The 13,958-nt window shown below is 40.6% G+C and overlaps 1 protein-coding gene across 3 annotated transcripts in view; it reads left to right on the top strand.

Moving 5' to 3' along the window:
* Window positions 1-13,958, top strand: part of TMTC1 (transmembrane O-mannosyltransferase targeting cadherins 1) — a 257,200-nt gene that overhangs the window by 151,952 nt on the left and 91,290 nt on the right. The window lies entirely within an intron of this gene.

Here is a 13,958-nt window from a genome sequence, read left to right as displayed (position 1 = left end):
TTTTTAACACTTTTTATTTCTCTTAACTTAATGACTCATACTCCCATAAAAGCAGCTCATCACCACTTAGCCTGAAAATACTCGATTGTTTTTAAACTCTTGAAAAAGGTCAAAAGACATCTTTGTAACTCCTGGAGCCATTCTGGCCTTTCTATTTCCATTTAAAACATGAAATTTCTGTTTAAAAGAGCACAGCTTTTCCCATCTTATTCTAAGAAAACCATGAAATGTGTAATTAGGACTCCAGAGATAAAAGCAGCTAAAATAGCTCCTTCTGAACAGAAAGCCCATTGGGAATTTCTTATTGTGCTGGAAAATACGAAGGAGACGGACGTGCCTGATCGCCAGATTTTTCAAGTGGTTCACAATGAGCTCTATGCCCAGAGAGCCTATAAAGGGGTGGCAATTTTAATAAATACAACCTGGGGAGAATCGCACCCCCCCCCACAAAAAATTTAAAATTCTTTATTTTTTATACAGGCTTTGCCTAAAGAGGCAGAATAGAGTATTAGAAAAAAAGCAAGTTTGTAATATGAGCTTTAATATTTATATATCTAAATTATTAAATATCAAAATGTTAACAATAAAGTCTTCAAAATTCTTTCTCACCTGGAGTATAATAAGAATAAATGAAATAATATATATGGTACCTGGGGTGGTTCAGAAAGGAGAGTGCTATGTAAATGCATTTCTACTTGATGTCTCAAGCTCAGCATTCTGAAATTTAACCCCTGAACTTACCCATTCATTGTTTCCCTGACAGTGTTTTCCATCTTAGTGCGTTCTCCTAGTGGCCCAAGCCAAAATTCTTGGGGTTTCTTTGTTTCCTCTCTTTTTTTAATTTCCTACCCAATCCACCAATAAATCCTGCCAGCTCTGCTTTCAAAATGTGTCTAGAGTCTGACCACGTCTCTCCACCTTCACTGCTATCCCCCTGTTCCGAGCCATTGTCGTCTCTCACCTGGATTATTGCCATAGTCACCCAGTTAGTCTCCCCAGTTCTACCCTTGTGACAGTGGTCCAGTCTCTTTTCAACACAGCGACCAGAATGATTCGTTAGAAGAGTAAGTCAAATCATCTCCCTCTTCTGCTTAAAATCTTCCAGTGGCTCCTTATTTCTCTCAAAGTAAAAGTCATAACCTTCATAATGGCCTAAACGGTTCTGCGTGCTCTGGCCCCGCCGCACCCCATTATCCTGTGAACTCATGGCCTACTATGAAATGAGCACTATGCCTGGCTCCTTCATCTGCTGCAAGTCTTTGCTTAATTGCCACCTTCTCAACAAGGCCTACCTGGTCCACCATGTCTAGAATTGCAACCCACTTCTTGCCCACCTTATATTGCAACTACCCTTTATCATCCTCTGTCTCTCTCTCTTTTTTCCCCCTCTCTGGAAGGGCAGGGAGTTTTCTTTTTTGGGAGGGGGCTGTCTGTTTTGCTTACTGATGTATTACAAGGAGCCGAATAGTACCCGGAAAATATAAAGGAGATGGAAGTGTTTGATTGCTAAGTTTTTTACATGGCTGCCTACAAGCAGAATGCCCAGAGACTACAAAGAGACAGCAACGATACATATTTGTTGAATGAATGAATAATCACTGACCATATATTACCATTGCTGAGGATGGGAAAGTTTTCAAGAGTACTTTGACAAAGCCAATGATTTGGGGATAAGTGTCCCATAGCACCGGGATGCTCCTGTATTTTCTGTGTCTCTCATAGGCAGAGGCCAGGGGTCTGAGCAACATGACCAGTGACAGTTAGCAGCCACGTATATGGCTGTGTGATGAAAGTGGAAAATGGTCTTAAAAGCTGTCAGAGTATTTAGGACAAGCAGAATAACTTTGTAGGGGCTATGTAGCTATAGGACGGTGCCTTTGAAGAGGAAAACAATAAGATAAAATATTAGATATTTAATTTATTGACCGCTCACTGGTTCCAAATAATATGCTAAGTATGGTGAATAAAGATAGAATAAAATTCGGTAGCTGCCTTGGAGAGCGTGGTTTTTTCCACTTCCATTCCGTCCCGCCACTTCTGAGAGAATTATCCTTCTAAACACCGATATCATCTAAACATGCCTTTCACCTGCCAAGAAACCTTCCTGCTCTCAGGACTTATCCTGGCTGGAGCCAAGACGATACAGACAGATGACTTAATAAAGTTCTCTAAATATATAGTGATTTTTTTACATGGAAACTGGTGATCAGCTATTCTTCATCTCTATCAAGGACAAACAACAGAAAATGTGTTTCCATTGTAGCAGGAAAGCTATAGCTGAGATGCAGGGAAAATTTTCTGTTTGGCAGACAGCGAGGTGATTTTGGGGGACAGGTTCTAGAAACTCCTAAGGTGGAAACTTTTCTTTTTAACTTCATTCTGCTTGAGAAGTTTATACCAGCATTTCTCAAAATATGTTCTAGCATCACACAGGTCCTTAAGTAAGGTTACTCTAAATAAAGATTCTGCATTTCAGAAATACTAGGTTTTAAAAAATTAAACGTATTTCTTTACTGTGTTCTGAGCCTTGAGACTTTCCAAATGAGATGTATAGTAAATGGCATTTCTCAAATTTATTTGAATCTGAAATCCTTTTTAGGGGCTTCTTGCAGGATCAGTGTTCTGGGAACACAGTGCTTTGGAAAGTATTGACTTACATATATCGTGGTGGGTGGATAAGTGAATTTTGAGAGTCCATTCTTGGGCAGGATTTAAACGTTTTGCTGCCTGCCGTATTTGTACCTTGAAGAACAACAGCGACCACCACCACATCAACAAAAGAATTTTCATACTATTATCCCGCTAGCAATACCACCTGAAAAAGAATTCCTTTGAAGCCATTTCTTTTAGAATTAGAGTTTCCAGCAAGTGAAAGGTAAGATCTTGAAACAGATCCATGGAATCGTGTTTTCCATTGTTGTGAGGCTGTAATTAGAAATGCCTTTGTGGGTATTTGAGACGATGACCGTGACTGCTAAGACTCCTAATGGGGTGAGGGACACTACATGGCCATCCATAAAATGTTATAGTTTGGGGAAGCAGGTATCACCTAGAATAGCTGATTCACCGATATTTGAAGCGGCAGTTTCCAAAGTATGACCAAAGTGACACTGCATATCTCTCTCCACATGCAGTTTTCCTTGGAACTGGAGAAAGTTAAAAATCGCCTTTTCCCCTGCTTAGCTGTCGATTTAAAAAGAAGGCACTTGACACAGTCCTCTGTGTGTTACGTGCGTAGAAAGTGAGCTGTTCTTGCTTCAGAATGTAGTTCCTTTCATGGAAGCCTCCTGTAGGAGAGCTGGAGAACAGGGAAACGCCTTCCTTGAGCTTTGTGATAAGCCACTGTGTGACTGTTTGCTAGTAAATGGTGGCATTTTTGGCAGAATTTCATCCAAAACATGCCTTCGTTTTTGTATCCCGTCTGGCTGTAATTGTTAGAGGCCACCAGTATTTACAGAAGGACCTAACAACTTTAAATGGCCAAATTGGCTTAGTCAGTGTGTGACCCAGGACTCTGGCATTTGGTATTAAAAAGTGATTAATTGGGGATAACATTTATTAATGTCAGCCTCCCTGGCATTGCCTTGAAAATTCTCTCCATTTCAAGGCACCACAGTCCCTTTTGATGTGGGTGTCTTGGGCCAGTAAACTCTAGTTTTCTGCCTGTTGTAGATTTAGAATGTGCTCACTATGACAATGTCTTCACTTGGGAATAACTCAATGCCAAGGCTTGCTGAAGAAATGCTTTTACTCTTTGTTTTTCTATCTAAAACATTTTTTTCTATTACCTTGTTAAAAATTCCCCAAGGAATAAAGGGCTCCCAATTAGGGATTATGTGGTCAAATTCTTACTTTTATCTTTATGTCAAGCTTCATACAGATGGTATTAAGCTGCTTCTCTCTTAGATACACTTTCAGATGTATGCTGTTGCTATTTGGTAGAAAGCAGTCCTAATGAAACAATGAGAACAGGTGTTTGAATGTCTGAAGTCGGAAAATTACAAGTATTTGATACTATTTTCAAGCACGGGAGCCTTTGTTTCCATCCTTTGCTGCATTCGTTAGTTCATTAAATTTGCCCTTTTAAGCTATGATACGAAGGCTGTTTGAATGCACAGTTAAAGGTGAGGGAAGAGCATTATTTAATCATGCCAGTTATTTGGAGAAAGCACTTTTTAACAACTTCTGATGAAACAAAGTGATCCATCCAGCTTTCATCACCATATGTTTCAGAAGCAAGAAAGTGAATCTTATCCAGTGAGATGCAGCATATTTTGATTATAGAAGATATTTTGATTTTGGACGAGTACATTGACAGATAACGGGAACAAAACCCATTATTAATAGCACTCCTTCCAGAAGCTCAAGTGTACAAGTAAATCTCACTTTTTTAAAAAAAAAAAGAGAGAAGCTTACTTCTTTAAGAGACAAGCTTGCTAAATTTCTTATTATTCATATATCATAACCTTGAAGTAAGCCAAACATTTCTGTGCAATTTGTTTCATAAAATATGATGAATTATTGACTTTAAGGATTGCTGCTCTAAAATATCTGGATCTTTACCCTGTGAAACTGTGTGGGATTTCTGTGGTTCCTTCTCCTTATTCATTTTAGATTACAGAGGGAAGAAGGGACTGTCTTCTGTGTGACAATCCTAGTGGGTAGATGAATCATCCTTTTCAGTGAGTGTGCTCACTGTGTGAAAAAGTGAAATATCGTGTGTCTTTCTTAACAAAAAATAAGTCTATAGCACCCTGCTTTGGAAGGTTTTGACACAGGGATATCTCCCTAACAGAAATATTTGAGGAGTAGTCATGGGTACAAAACTACTTCTGCCCGGCATGTACATTTCCATAGGAACAAAACTATTTATGAAAATGCATAATTTCTTCTCTGTTTCCCCCACTTCATCAAAGCTAAATTTACTCATGACTTTACTTGCATGGTTAAATCCATCCTGGTTTCTAATTGAATCCTTACTGAGGGCATAAAATATGGTTGATCATTCCTGCCTCCCTCCTGCGCTGGGTCACCTTATTAAGTTATAGCTCTTGACCTAGGATTCTGTGGCATTACTTGTGTTATCTCCGTTTTGCCACCGAGAGCTGGATGTGGTGAGCACAATGCAAGACCCGCTAAGCAGTGGACTCTCTCTCTCTTCCTCCCTCTTCCCTGGACAGGCTTCAGGCACAAGACTGAGCTCTGCTGACATTTTCTTCCTTGGTTCTCACGGGTGCCCTGCCTAGTAGACCTTTGACCCTCCTCTGGACAGGGCCTCCCCTGAAGCCAGGGGTGTTTGACAGGGGTCCTGGACGGTAGCTCCCCCCAGCTCCTCCTTTCTCCTGAGCCCACCTAGCTAACTTTGATCCCAACGTGTATGAACATATCTCTTAGAGCAACACCACTATTTTGATTTTCCAAATCCACCCTCCTGAGTGAATACCTGTATGTATATGAATATGACAGATATGTTACAAGATAAAGTGGTTATCTCAGTATTACATTCCAGAAAGATTTGTATGTATACAGTTCATAGATAAACAGTCGAATATTAAAAATGGAAGCTTAGAGCAATAACAACTTACAGAGCATGTGTAGATTAAACTTCAGAAGGCCTTTGTCCCACTTACCAGTCCACTTAGCTTATTTATTGTGCCTCTGTGTCACTCGATTGTGATTGTTCTCCTGTTTTCCTTACTAAGAAGGGCCATTTCATCATAGTATGTGATTTTTTTATATCCAAACAATCATTGTCCTCCTCTCAAGTCCTCTTAAATATAGTTTTGACTTACAATTCAATAACTAAGACCAGTCAAATCAATTATGTCTTACCCTATTGTGGCTGGTGGACATGGATATGTCCATTCTTCCAGAGGCTGGTTGTCAGAATGAGTAGATGGACCATCTGAAACCATTCATTCAAGAGAATACATGACAAGGAACACATATCCTTTGCCACGTATCCTACTACATCCCTGAGATTGTAGAATACTTGTGTTTGCATTTATCTGGCAAAGCAAATCAATGGTGCCCTCTGTCACAGGCCTCAGGGGTAAGATTTTCTTGACTACCTTAGCAGTGCCTTAGTGGGCAACGCCCACATTGCTTGCTGGGTCTTATCTGCTGTCAGTCTGTTTCTGCTACAAAATTGGAAGGTAGTCCAGGGCTGAAACTCCCCCAACACGCATACATTTGACATTAGCTTTGGACTCCAAAGCCACATGGACCGTGGGGAAAGGACTGGCGTTGGAGTGAACCAGACCTCAGTTTGAAACTGTTGTTTCTCATTAATTGGATTAATTTAGATAAGTGTCTTAAGCCCTCTGAGCCTCAATTTCCTTGTCTGTAGAACTAGGGATGATTACCTAATCTGTAATATTATCAGGAAATTTCAATGGAACAATTTAAATCAGATTTCTGGTATATGGTATGTACTTGAGTGGTATTTGTTTTTCCTACATCCTCTACCATTTGCAATTTACCAGGTGGCTTTTATAGCCCCCTCTGCATGTCTCCCTCCCATGGCACATGGGATATGTATATATATATATTTGTCCTTCTCTTCCTTCCTTGTCCTTGTCCTTGCCTTCCACCTCTAGTTTTCTTCAGTCCATTTTTAATACATAGTGCCTTTCCCATTTTTGTTCAGAACCACAGATAGTGATGCAGAAAGTTCATTTCTCTGACTTCTCCCATGTCTCCATAAATTCCTGTAAAAGTTTCATTTTAATCGGGAAAGTGTTTTTTGAACAACATTTTCCTAATTTACTCAATTCCCTCAACTCCTGACTGATGCTTGATTAAGTGAGTGGCATCTTTTTGCACTAGGCTATATTTTCCAATCTTGTTATTTCTAAAGTGGCTTTTTAAAGATTTTTATTTTTCTTTAAACATTTAGAGCACACTTATGCAGAATGTAACATACATTTCCAACTTTATTTCTTTATTCTTAATTAGAGTAAAGCAATCTGAGAGCTTCACTCCTCCGTCCGATTAAGCTTGAAACATAGTTGTGTGCTCTTGCGAGATAAGAAGTTTCAATGCCAGGAACTAGCGTTGGCAAGAAGATTCAGACTGTTGATTAAAAGCAAATCAAACAAAATCTCTATGCAAAAACGTTAAGTCCTGAACCAAAGACCAGAAATCGAAAATGTCAGTTTATGAACGCTCTGATTTTAATCTGCCCGCGGCTCTGTTCATTAGTGTATCTGGCAGTGCCGCTCGGTGAAGAAAGTTTGGCATGGGAACGAGCAGTGTTTAATTTGGCTCAGAGAAGACACAGAGTGTACAAATCTACTTTTGTCTCTGAGGGGGTATAATTTCTTCATTCATTTCCCCTTTTAAAATTTTTCTCCCCATACATTCATGAGTAAATTTTAGAGCACATGAAAGTAAGGAAATGATATCACCAACTCGAGCCAAGTAGAGTGTGGGTTGGCAGCTATGCTGTTGAGATCCTGAATCTAAGCTGTTTTCTGTCCCAGCTCAGCTTATCCTGTTGATCTCAGACTAGGGAGGAAAAAATTGCAAGTGGTCCCTTTCCATACCTACATTTGAGATGTGAATTGGTCTCGTGTCCTGGCAGGACTTTCTTTCAACCTCTTGTAGTGTGGCATTGTGTCCTCCCAGGGGAATATGTGATCAGCAAGGAATTTGGCATCTGAGACTGAGGCTCTGAAAATCAGCTTTTAGTTTTTCTTTTTGTCTACACCCCTAAGACTGCCCCAAGGCTCCTCTTGCCTGCTGCACTGCTGGTAGGGAGTTCAGATTCCAGATCTTGTTTGAGTCCTAAGAAGTGGTCTGTTGCATTTGATATCACAATAGCAGTAAAAATTCGAAACTTCCCTCTTTTCCAACTGTTGAGAGATTGATCTCAAGCTCATTTGCCAGATAAAAAGCTCTCTCAGATTGCTGTTTGTCTTGACTGGTTTTCTTTGTTTGTTTATTTGTTTGTTTGTTTGTTTTGAGCTAACATCTGTGCCAGTCTTCCTCCATTTTGTACTTGGGACACCACCACAGCATGGCTTGATGAGTGATGTGTGGGTCCACACCTGGGATCTGAACCGACAAACCCCGGGCCGCCAAAGCAGAGCACGAACTTAACCACTATGCCACTGGGTTGGCCCGTGTCTTGACTGTTTTTCTACAACATTTTAAATGTTCTGTAGCCTTACTAGCTTAAAAAGGATGGTTTACCCAAGGGCTGAAATGTAAAGGAAATGTAACAATGTAAGTAAGGAAGGGACCAAGTCAGGAGGGGGCTGGAACCAGCTCCTTCTAGCTCACAAGAATTCTGTCCTTTCTTTGGGATCCACATCTCTGCTTCTGTCACCATGCTCTTTCACTCTGAGCTGATCAATCAGTCAGTCCTCGCAGGAAACACATGGCATAGCCAATGAGGTGATCGAAGAGAGCTTCTGAAGGAACCATTTGCAGTGATGTGGGCAGGATTAGTAGAGCCAATATGCAAAGTAACACCTATCAGATGGCCTGAAGTGGCAAAGGAGGGGATTGTCACCAGCACTGTCACCATGGAGAGGAGCCCCAGACAGGAACTGTGTCTGTAGCTAGGTGAACTGGGCCACTGCCAAACAGAGGTAGAGGAGTGTGGAGGAGAGAGTGGGGCTGTAAAATTCAAATACAAACAGACAACAATGAAGGTCAGGCAGACAAGGGGGCAGCCCAGGAGAAATGAGTTCAAGGTACTTTTGTGCAGAGCTCAGAAAGAATCCTTTTGCCCAAAACAGCCAAGCTCTTTCTATCCTTCTTCTATCTTGGCACTTCCCATTCTGGTCTTGAAAGCATGCTACTTGGCTTCTGAGGTAGTGTTTTGAGGATAAAACCGGTTCTCTATCCATTTGGTGCAGTCTCTATTATCACCATCCTTGAGAGCATCTGTAAACCTAAGGGCTTTTGTAGATTCAAAGTTCGTGATGTTAAAATATAAACCTGAGCCTCTCATTTGGTCAAATGGAGACTCACTGATGCATTTCCTGTGGGCAGCAATAGGGGTGATGGGCTGCAAAAAATTCTTAAAATGCACCAGAGCATCACAGGGAGAGGCCAGGTTCCTGAGTTGTGCAGGAGGGAGACCTGAAGCCTGTGCAACCTTGAGGAATATTTGTCACAGAAAGAATGCAATAACCCCCGGCATTCTTGCTGATTCGTCGTTGCAGCTATTTGTGAAGGACCCAAAGGTCTCAGGCATAAAAGAATTTACCACAGGGATAATAATTCTCACCTCCACAGAGTTGATGTGAAGATTAAATTAGAATTTATTTAAATTTGCACAAATTTGGATTGCCTGCTGCAGGGTTGCAATTCGGGAGTCACTTAGCCAGAGAGTGAGCCTAGCTCACTGCCCAGCTCCGTAACTGGGATTCAGGACCAACCCACCCTAAGAGGTGAGGCAGTCGGATAAAGCAACAGGGTGTTTCAATTGATTAAATACCTTGTCTTCTTCAATTAAAAAGAACTTCCATTGTCATCATCATAGTAATCAATTATTGAATATTTTAATAAATTGAAATATTCAAAAAGTTAAAATTGAATTTCAATGAAGTAAAAGATGTCACTTTTCCTGAGCACAAAAGTTATATGACCATGCAAGACCGAGTAGGGATAAGTAGCAGTGAATGGAATTAGAGAGGTGCAGAAGGTATGTATATATCCTGATTAAAAATATCTCAGTACTGTTGGTCACCTCTGCCAGAGCCTTAGAAGAAACCCTTGGATGCTCAAGGACTGAGGGCTTTTCACCGCCCCATTAATGTTGCAAAAAACTATGTTTCAGAGGGTTACCAAAAGTACAAGATTTCCTTAGTGGTAAGTCCCTAAAATGGCTATTGGGGTGCTTGAGAACCCCACCGTGTATATGCAGTTTCCGTCACTGATCTTTACTCTGGCAGCACATATTTGTTGAATAATGATTATGTATGTGTCAGGGATCCAGATCAATTTAAATGAGATGGTGACTCCCATCCAGGAAGCCATAGTCTGATGGAGGAAGTAGGCCCATAAACAGCTAAGGAAGGAGGGCCTACTAAGTATTCAGCCATGCCAGTTGTCAGCTTTGCAAATGCCTTACTCCCAGGGCCAAAGAGGGGAGCTTTACTGCCATCAGCTTCCCTGAAGACTGATAAATTAGATGCAGACAGCTAGAACCTAGAGTTGCCAAATAAATCCTTAGGATTGAAATATAGCTGTGCTGTATGTAGAACTGTGAGAACTTGCTCACACCCTGAATGCACTGTACCTGTTTAGAGGTGAGAGAAAATATAATAACAGTGATGATGATAACCATGGTGATAATGAGGCCTCTTCTCTGCCTCTCTGGAAGGGAACAGCCTGCAGTGGATGTTGTCTATGTTGAATCGGGCAGAAAAGAGTCCTCGTCTCATGAACACTCATTCACACCCTGCTGGTCACAGTGCATGTGTGTGTATCCGTGTGTGTGTGTGTGTGTAGCTGTCTGTATGTTTGTCTGTGTGTCCTCCTCTGTGGCCCTGCGCTTTGAAAAGTGAACTGGGACTAACAAAGGGAGGGGATAAACCAGGAGCTACCCAGCTAGACTCAGGTTCTGGAGCTCGATTTCCTCTGAGGGAATTTATGGTTCTGAGAAAACCACTGTTCTTCCATTAGCTGCTTAGTCAGATATGTGGCTGGGCTGATGGTGGCTGAGCCACTCTCTGGGCACCCTAAGAGGGGTGTTAAGAGATTTTTTCCTCTGAAGTTCAGGGAGATGCTTCTCTTTATCCTCCCAAACCAGAAAAGAAAAATCAAACCAAACACCTATCACAGTAAATCTATCACACGTTTTCCCTACAGATAAACTAGGTATCAACACTTTTTTTTTGAGGAAGATTAGCCCTGAGCTAAAATCTGCTGCCAATCCTCCTCCTATTTGCTGAGGAAGACTGGCCCTGAGCTAACATCCCTGCCCATCTTCCTCCACTTTATATGTGGGATGCCTGCCACAGCATGGCTTGATAAGCGGTGCGTAGGTCTGCACCCGGGATCCGAACCTGTGAACCCCAGGCCACTGAAACAGAATGTGTGAACTTAACTACTGCACCACTAGGCTGGCCCCTCAACACTCTTTCTTTTGTTTAATTGATCAACTTAAAATTCAGAGAAGTAAGTTAATTTGTCTGAAGTGCACAGTTAATCAGACAAATACCATGTATTATTAATGGCCATATTATTAGCTCTTTTAATTCTCATATCTTTTCATCCCCTAGTGTAATTTGGAATAAGTAAATTTCCATTTGCCTCTTTTCCTGGAAATGAATGCACTTTGTGTACTGGAAAATGCCACAGATTTTCTCTTTTTCCCCCACTCATATTTTGTTTGAGTTTCGCCTAAATCTATTTGGCTGATATAAGCTATAAATTAGTTAGCCAATTTTGTCACATCTCTGATCCACAGGATACAAAGTTGGATTCCCTCCCAGTCTTTCTCATTCTGGGAAATTCAGTCATATCCATGACATTTTTTCCCCTAACTTCACAACTTTCTGCTCGGCTGATCGACTTGAAGTTTAAAGAAATATGTTCTTGAATATTTTCTATGTCTTTTGACTGAATGGGGAGGAGGGAAGACAAAGGGTATTATCATCAAATTAACTTCAGAATAAGAAATTTCTTCATAATTATTATTTTTCTCAAAATAAAATAAAATAACGAAAGTTCATTGAGTTTGGGTGCAGTCCCACTGTCTTCAATTGAATGTTTTGGAAATAAAGAAAAACATGCTGTAAGACAGCCCATCTGGTAAGCAGCACAGAGTGGTGGCCTCGAAGCTCACAACTCACAACTCCAATAATGTGGACTTTTGCTGATGAAGAAATCTTTGTGATGATCCAGCCCCGCTGAGCCCTGAGCCTCTCCTGTCTCATTGTGCAGTTGAGACACGAAACGGCTAATTACGTGCCCACTCAAGGTGACTGATAGTGTGTTGATGGCAGGGCCACCATTTGAATCTAGACGTCAACTCTGGACACTGATTTGCTTTTTTTTCCTAAACACGTGACACCATTTAGTAGCTCCGTGCTGCCTCTAAGTAGAGGTCAACTCCACCTTTATCCCCCTCCAACAAGACCCTCATGATTTGTATCGCCAACATGTATACTTTTATTCCCCACTTTGTACAGTCTGTATCTTCTGTGCCTAGCTGTGACCACTCCCCCCCAAACACCACCAAATTTGCCTTGTAAGCGTTCATTCATTTTTCACACCCAGATTGTTACCTCCACCAGGAAGCCCTTTCTACCTCTTTCCCTTCTCACACCCAGTTTTTTCTCTTGCTTCATCATTTATTCAACAAATATTTCTGAGCAGCCACTAGGCACCAGTCACTGAGCTAAGCACAGATCATGCACAGCGAGCACAACTGACCAGCCCCTCATGGAACTTACAGTCTAGTGGAGACATTATAAACAGCAAACACTCAGATCAATATGCAACCACAACTGGGATGATTGCCATGAAGGGAATAAAGACCGTTCCTGGAGCCTGAAGAACCCACCTCCATGTGCCCAGCAGTGGTGAGCGCCTTGGGGATGCTGCCCACCTCAGGGGCTCAGTGAGTGAGGAGGAGGCAGGCTAGGAGTTGGGCGTCTGCTGTCACCTCCTCCCCACCTAATGGCTCCTGAAGAGCTCAGCCTTCTGTTGAGTAAAGGACACACACATATGGTCACCATGGTGAGGCCTTTGGTCAGGTGAGAAGGCGTGATATTAGGGGTGTGGAGGCGATGCCTCCTTCAGATCCCCAGTGACGGCTGTTCTCTGATAACCTCGATGAGGGGCAAGGGGGACACTCATTGAATAAAACACTGTCTGGGAACATGGATAATGGCCCAACTGGAGTTCTGCTTACACCCTTATTGTTCTTAATTCTATAGGATTAAGAAATAGGGAGTATTAAATTCTCTTTAGAACTGTCTATGGGAAGACACTTGAATACTTTTGTAAAAAGCATTTCAGCTTTTGAAAAGAGTTGAAAGAAGTCTTTAACTATCTCTAAAAAATAAAAGTACACCTATAAAAAGAGAAGATCAACCCCGTACTCAATAATAGGCTCAGAGTTCAGGGGGAACACTCGACAAGACTCTCATTCTCTGGGATTTATTTTTAATTTTAGCAAGAAATACTTGCTCTTGATGTCACAGGATTCTTATGAAGGTGTTTATTCTTCTTTAAATTATGTGAACTTTAAGTTCTTGAACTGAAATGTACTTTGTAAACTCAAAGTATAATCTAAATTACAAAGCTAGCTTGCAGCTTTTATGAACTTGTTACTTTTCTCACCTATTTTTTTCTCAATTTTAGTGGGTCATAGAAAATATATTATTGCATCCATTTGAGTTGAAGCCTTGTTATACAAGCTTTATTTTCTTTTTCTATCATCTTTTAATTCTAAAGAGTATGTTTCCTTTAGGTAAAAAATGAGATCATTGCTTACAGAACCATTAATTATTTAAGGGAAATTTTCCAAATCGCATTTGTTCATATGGAATTGCTCTCACAAATTTCATTCCTCTATATGTGGGAGTCAGCAAAACAAAGATTTTAATAAAATCAAGGTGACAAATATCTCAAGATGTTTGAAATATTTTACTTTGTATACTTAAAGTATAGTAGTTCATATTAGGAGTCTTGTTTATATTTTTGAAATTCTTTTAGTTAGTCTTTTATAATTATTAAAAGTAATAAACTAAAGTGTTCATAAGAAACATTTAAAACTGTAATATGGAAAGTTCGATTAGGTTGTCTTCTTAAACATTTTTTAAAAAGAAAAAATAATACCACCCAATATGTTGAAGTTTGTTTTAAATAGGCCTCTCTTCCAGGGTATCCATACCATAGACACTCAGTGGAAATGCAAACTACTTTTTATAGTGCCTATTACAACATATTATTAGCAATAAACAGATTTTTTTCTGTTAATTATAAGTGAC

Source organism: Equus caballus, chromosome 6 (assembly GCF_041296265.1).
Source record: "Equus caballus isolate H_3958 breed thoroughbred chromosome 6, TB-T2T, whole genome shotgun sequence".
Classification (NCBI taxonomy): domain Eukaryota; kingdom Metazoa; phylum Chordata; class Mammalia; order Perissodactyla; family Equidae; genus Equus; species Equus caballus.
This window is presented reverse-complemented; position numbering and strand designations above follow the sequence as displayed.